This window comes from Jaculus jaculus, chromosome 4, assembly GCF_020740685.1.
Source record: "Jaculus jaculus isolate mJacJac1 chromosome 4, mJacJac1.mat.Y.cur, whole genome shotgun sequence".
In the NCBI taxonomy this organism is placed as follows: Eukaryota; Metazoa; Chordata; class Mammalia; order Rodentia; family Dipodidae; genus Jaculus; species Jaculus jaculus.
In genome coordinates, this window is record NC_059105.1 from 118,203,661 (window position 1) to 118,209,998 (window position 6,338).

Here is a 6,338-nt window from a genome sequence, read left to right on the forward strand (position 1 = left end):
ATTTCTTATTTGTGTTCTCTGTGTGTTTCCAGCTGTATTAGGTGCCTGTGGATTCTGGACCTTGCTCAGGCAGGAAAAGGTAGGTCTCAAGACTGAGCCTAGGAACAGAATCACTAGCCTGCCTGGCACAAGTGAGGGTTGTGCCTCAGAGTCCTTCCCGTTGAGGTGGCTCTCATAGTAGCTTGCTTCACAGATATTGGGGTGGGGATAGGATTGCTTTGGGCAGAGGGAACAGCCTGTGGCCCTGGGACAAGAAAGGACTTGATGTGGCAGACAGTGAGTAAGGGCGTATGGGCAGAAGTAGGAGCTGCGTGCGCAGGACTACAGGTCCGGGAGAATTTGGCTTGTACTTGGGCTGTGCAGAACCCCTGGGGCTGGACAGGGTTCTGAGCATACACCAGCCCATGCCGCACATAGTGCCTGCTGTCAGGAAAGCTGCAGTGTTCTCTGAGCCAGGGGGCACATGCTGGGGCTCTGGTGAGCAGGGACATGGTCACAGCAAGAGTATGGGGCTGGAAGGTCACTGTGTTCCCTGGAAGACCACATGTGGCCGCGAGGATCAGCTTGGGCTGCCCAGAGCTCTGGGAAGAGCCCATCCCCCAGTGTCCCCTGGAGGGTTGCCTTCCAAGCCAGACTGAGGACTCAGAAGGACATGGAATAGCTTGGGGTCCAAAACAATGGAGGAGGACCCAACCCTGGGCTTCTGGGCCTTAAAGAGAAGAGTCAAAGGAAGGAATTTCTCATACCTGCTTACACACCTCCTGTGATGGACAGCTCATTTCTTACCTCATAGTGATCCTCCTACTTTGGCCTCACAAGTGCTGGGAATAAAGGCATCCAGGAGAGGGGGGTGAGGAGGGAGAATGAGAACAAATGGGCACTCTGGGGCCTCCTGCTGCTGCAAATGAACTCCAGACTCCCACTGTCTCCATGACCCCACCTCTCCACTCACCCTCTCCAGTCTGAGCTTTCTCCTCTCTTTTAGGGTCTCTTTCCCTGGCTGTCTGGTTATTCTGTGTTAATCTCTCTCTTTCCTTGTCCCTATCCCACCTGTCTGCCTGTGTGCCACTTTGTGCATCTGGTTTTATGTGGGCACTGGGGAATCGAACGTGTATCATTAGGCTTTGCAGGCAAGCGCCTTAACCATTGAGCCATCTCTCCAGCCCTATTTATTTTCTAGTCCAGACTGACCGTGAAATTACTCTATAGCCCAGGCTAGCCTTGAACTCAGGGCAGTCCTCCATTGTCAGGCACTGGAGTGCTGGGTGAAAGATGTGCACCACCACGCCTGGCTGGCATTCTTTTGGAAACCTGAACAGCTTCTGAGTAGCTGGAAGGTTGTGCTTATGTGGGAGGCTGAGGCCAGCAGATTCTGGTGAGGGGACACAGGTGACACTTTCCTGCATGATTTCCTCCTTGGCACCCTCACCTTCCAGGTACATGGTTGCATCTTTCCCAGCTTCATCACTAGTAATCTTCATGCCAGTTAAGAAAGATGCTGTCTCACTGTGTGAGTTAAGACAGGCAAACATTGCTGGAAGTGGTGTGGCCGGATGGTGTATTTCTACAAATGCCACCTCTGTGGACAAACAACACCTCCCTCTCAGCAGAGAGCACACCCCTCAACTGCGTGCAGCAAAGAAGAGACATATGGGTAGAGGTGACGAGGAGCCTCCTGCACATGCCTGCTCTTGTCCCCTCATAGTTTCAATCCTTGTCCTGCTCTGTTGGAAGCTTGGATCCATATTCCTGTAACTTAGCCCATGTCTGGTTATCTTTGGGGTCAGAGGCTGTGGAGCCCTAGGAAGGAGTTCCAAGCGAGTCATTTTATTTGCTGACCATCCTGTACACACTACTTCTTATCTATTTCTTAAAAGTACCTGTATGGCATGGGGCCTCTCAGGCTTGTTTAGCATATGAGGAAACTGAGGCTCAAAGGGTGTGATAGTCATTCTCAGTTGTAATTTGACAGGATTTAGATGCACCATGGAAGCAGATCTCTGGGCATGTTTCTAATGGATTTTCTAGATTAGGTTAATTGAGGTGGGAAGACACCTTAACTGTGGTTGGCACTATTCCATTAGCTGGGGTTTTGGACTAAATGGAGAGATTTAGAATCACCGTGGAGACAAATATCTATGCAGGCTATGGTGGGGTTTCTTACCCTCAATGAGAGCAGCACTGTACCATGCACTGGGGTTCTGGACTATATAACAAGAAGAAAGAGTGAGCATCAGCATTCATCTCTCTCTCGTCTTCCTGACTATGGATTAAACATGACCAGCTGCCTCTTGTTCCTGCCACCATACCTTCTCTGACTTAGAAGCTTACTCATGAACTGTGAGACAAAATAAACTCTCCCTTCTGTTGCTTTTGTCAAGTATTGTCATGGCAACAAGAAAAATTAACACAGTAGGTGTGGTGGTTTGAATGTGAGTATATGTCCTCAAGGATTTTTTTAAGTTTTATTTTATTATTATTTGAGAGAGGGAAAGAGAGAGAGGGAGAAAGAGAGAGAGAGAGGGAGAGAGAGAGAGAGAGAGGGAGAGGGAGAGGGAGAGGGAGAGGGAGAGGGAGAGGGAGAGAGAGAGAATGGGTGTGCCAGGGCTCCCAGCTACTGCAAAGTAACTCCAGATGCATGTGCCACCTGGTGCATCTGGCTTACGTGGGTCCTGGGGAATCAAACTGGGATCCTTTGGCTTTGCAAGCAAGTGCCTTAACTTCTAAGCCATCTCTACAGCCCTGACTCGGGATTTTTGATTCAAATTAAACTTTCTGCTTACGTCTCCAGTAGCCTGCTGGAGGAGGTGTCACTGGGGGCAGATCTTGTAGTCCAGTCCTAAGATGTGTTCAGAGCAGTTTGAGCTCTGGCTGTTTGTGTTTGATGGCTTGCTGGTGTTGGTTTCTCTCTTTGCTGGGGATGCTGGGGTGAGCCAGCTTCTTCCACTGTGATGGAATTTCCCCTGGACTCTGAAAGCCAAAAATAAACCCTTTCCTCCCATCAGCTGCTTCTAGCTGGGCATTTGTTCCAGCAGTGAACAGTAACAGCAACAGTGGGCTTAAGACACAAACCCAGAGAGCTAACTGAGGAGTCTCTTGGCTCCTTGTCCTGAGCTTCATTAAAGGAACTTCTCTTTGATGTTAAGATTCTCTTTCATGGGGGCTGGAGAGATGGCTTAGCAGTTAAGGCATTTGCCTGAAAGGCAAAGAACCCAGGTTTGATGCCCCAGGACCCACATAAGCCAGATGCACAAGAGGGTGCATGCATCTGGAGTTCATTTGCATTGCCTGAAGGCCCTGGCATGCCGAATCTCTCTATCTGCCTCTCTCTCAAGTAAATAAATAAAAATTTAAAAATATTTTAAAAATTTCTCAGCCAGGCATGGTGGAGCATGCCTTTAATCCCGGCACTCAGAAGGCAGAGGTAGGAGGATCGCTGTGAGTTTGAGGTCACCCTGAGAATACATAGTGAATTCCAGGTTAGCCTGGACCAGAGTGAGACCTTACCTCAAAACAAAACAAAACAAACAAATAAACAAAAAGATTCTCTTTTATGTACATTCCAGAAGGGAGGAGCTGTCCACACCCTTGTCCTGCCTGCACAGACATGAATGGAAGCCCTGTTTCTCAGGAAGGGTCTAAATAAAGAGGTAGGTGCACCAAACTTACAGTTAGCAGACAGAAAAGAGAAACAAGGAAGAAGGGAATAAAACATGTATATCCATTCTCCTCAGAGAACCGGACTCCTGAGTGAGGCCTTGGTTCCAAGTCCATGTCTGCCTAAAGGCCCTGCTGATACTGGAAACTAGGGCTCATAGAACTAGCATCAGATTGGAGAATCAGTTTATTTTCACATCAATGTGAGCCCAGAAGCCTGGACCCTGATTTTTGGTGGTTTGGAGCTTGTCTTGAACTAGTCTTATGATTATTAACTCTCAGAGCTCAAAGCTTTGGCCTCGTGCCAGAGGCTTTGAATATGAAATAGGCAAGTTTTACAGGAAACCTAAAACATGTCTAATTAGCAGAGAGATGCCTGCAGCTATGTTATGGAAATAAAAAGAAACATAAGATGAATTTCAGTATAGGTCAGAAGCTTCAATACAAACCATGGTCTTGAAACAGTACAAAAACTATAGCGTCAGCACAAAAGACTATGCAGGACAGGACATGACCAATACAAAAGTCAGGACCAAGGCTGGAGAGATGGCTTAGTGGTTAAGGTATTTGCTGGAAAAGTCAAAGGGCCCAGGTTTGATTTCTCAGTTCCCATGTAAAGCCAAATGCACAAAAGACGCATCTGGAGTTCATTTTCAGTGGGTAGAGGCCCTAGCATGCCCATTTTCTCTCTGCTTGCAAACAAATAAATAAGATATATTTAAAAAGTCAGGACATAACTTTGGAGCTTCTAAATTTCATTATTACAATTTTCATCTCACCACAACCATTCTAGATCCCTTCCATCTCTTGTTCCTTGTTCTCCATTCCCCTACCACGTTTCATCATAGCAGCTTCACATCTGGGCTTTAAGTAGTTCTTTACATCTGGCACGGTTGTCTCTTATGATCCTCCCTTTCTTGTCTTGTCACTTCCTCATTTATCTCTTTGGATCATTTACTCTATGATAAAGGCCCTTTGAAGCCAAATATGGTGGTGTACATCTAAAAACCTAGCACTCTGGAGTCTGAGACAGGAGGATCACAAGATCAAGCTCAGCCTGGGTTATATAGCAAAATCCTGTCTCAAAAAATAGAAACAAAAACAAAAATAAAAATAAAAGTAAAGGACTTCATTATTCTTTATTGTTTTCAGATGTCAATTATCCAGTCCAGAGGCTGGGGAGATGGCTCAGTGGGTAAGAGTGCTTGCTGTGCAAACATGAAGAGCTGAGTTCAAACCCCAGCACACATGTAAAAAACTGGGTGTGGCTGTGCATGTCTGGAACCCTGAGCAGAACTGTTGTAGGTACCTTCTCATTGCTGGGGTTAAACACCTGAACAGGAGCTAGGATGGGAAGAAGGAATTTATTTTGGTTTACAGTCCCAAGGGGAAGTTCTGTGGTGGTAGCAGAAAGGTGGAGGAGCAGAGGCTGGCCGTGACCTTCTCGCCACAGCAGGTAGCAAACAGCAGCAGGAGGGTGAGGCAAGTTCTGTCAAGGGGAGCTGGCTCACTCCTCTAGCAAGGCTTTACCTCCCCAATTACCATGAGTTGGGCATCAAGCATTCAAATCACATGAGTTTAATGGGGAACACCTCATTCAAGCCACCACAAGGACAGAAGCATGTGGATCACTGGGGCTTGCTGGTCAACCTGTTTAACCAAAAATCAGTGAGCTCCAGGTTCAGTGAGAGACTCTGTCTCAGGGAGATAAGACAGAAAAAGCCATGAGGGAGGACATCCAATATCCTCTGGCTTCTATATGGGTGTGTCTGTGAACATGCATTTGCATGCAAGTGCCTATAATACAATTATCCCATTGGTAGGAACTTCGTTTTTGTTTATTTATTTGAGAGAGAGAGAAAGAGGCAGATAGTGAGTGGGTGTGCCAGGGCCTCTAGCCACTGCAAATGAACTCCAGACCCATGCACCACCTTGTGCATCTAGCTTATGTGGGTACTGAGGAATTGAACCTGAGTCCTTAGGCTTTGCAGGCAAGCTAAGCCATCTCTCCAGCTCTGAACCCAGTTTGATTCCCCAGTACCCATGTAAAGTCAGATGCACAAAGTGGCACATGCATCTGGAGTCCATGAGCAGAGGCAAGAAGCCCTGGTGTGCCCATTCTCTCTCTCTGTCTGCCTCTTTCTCTCTGTCTCTGTCTCTCCCTCTCTCAGATAAATAAATAAATAAATAAATAAATAAATAAATAAATAAATAAACTTATAAAAACAGGGACTGGAGAGATGGCTTAGTGGTGAAAATGCTTGCCTGCGGAGCTCAATGACTGGGGCTCAGTTTCCCAGTACCCACGTAAAGCCAGATGCACAAAATGGTGCATGCATCTGGAGTTCATTTGCAGTGGCTGGTGGCCCTGGTACATCCATTTTCTCTGTTTCTCTTCTCTCAATCTCTCTCTACTTGCAAATAAATAAATAAGTAAAAATATTCTTTTTAAATTTATATGTATTTTATTTATTTAGACTTTGTAGGCAAGCACCTTAACCACTAAGCCATCTCTCCAGGCCCAATAAAATATTAAAAAAGCAAACAGGACTTCTGGTTAGGATGGCGACATAGGAACCATGCCAAACAGCCTAGCAGAGAAAAAGCAAAAGCAAAAACAAAAACAAAACCCCAGTAAAATACACTCTTCTACTAAAAGGCGTGGTGTATAAGAAATTGTC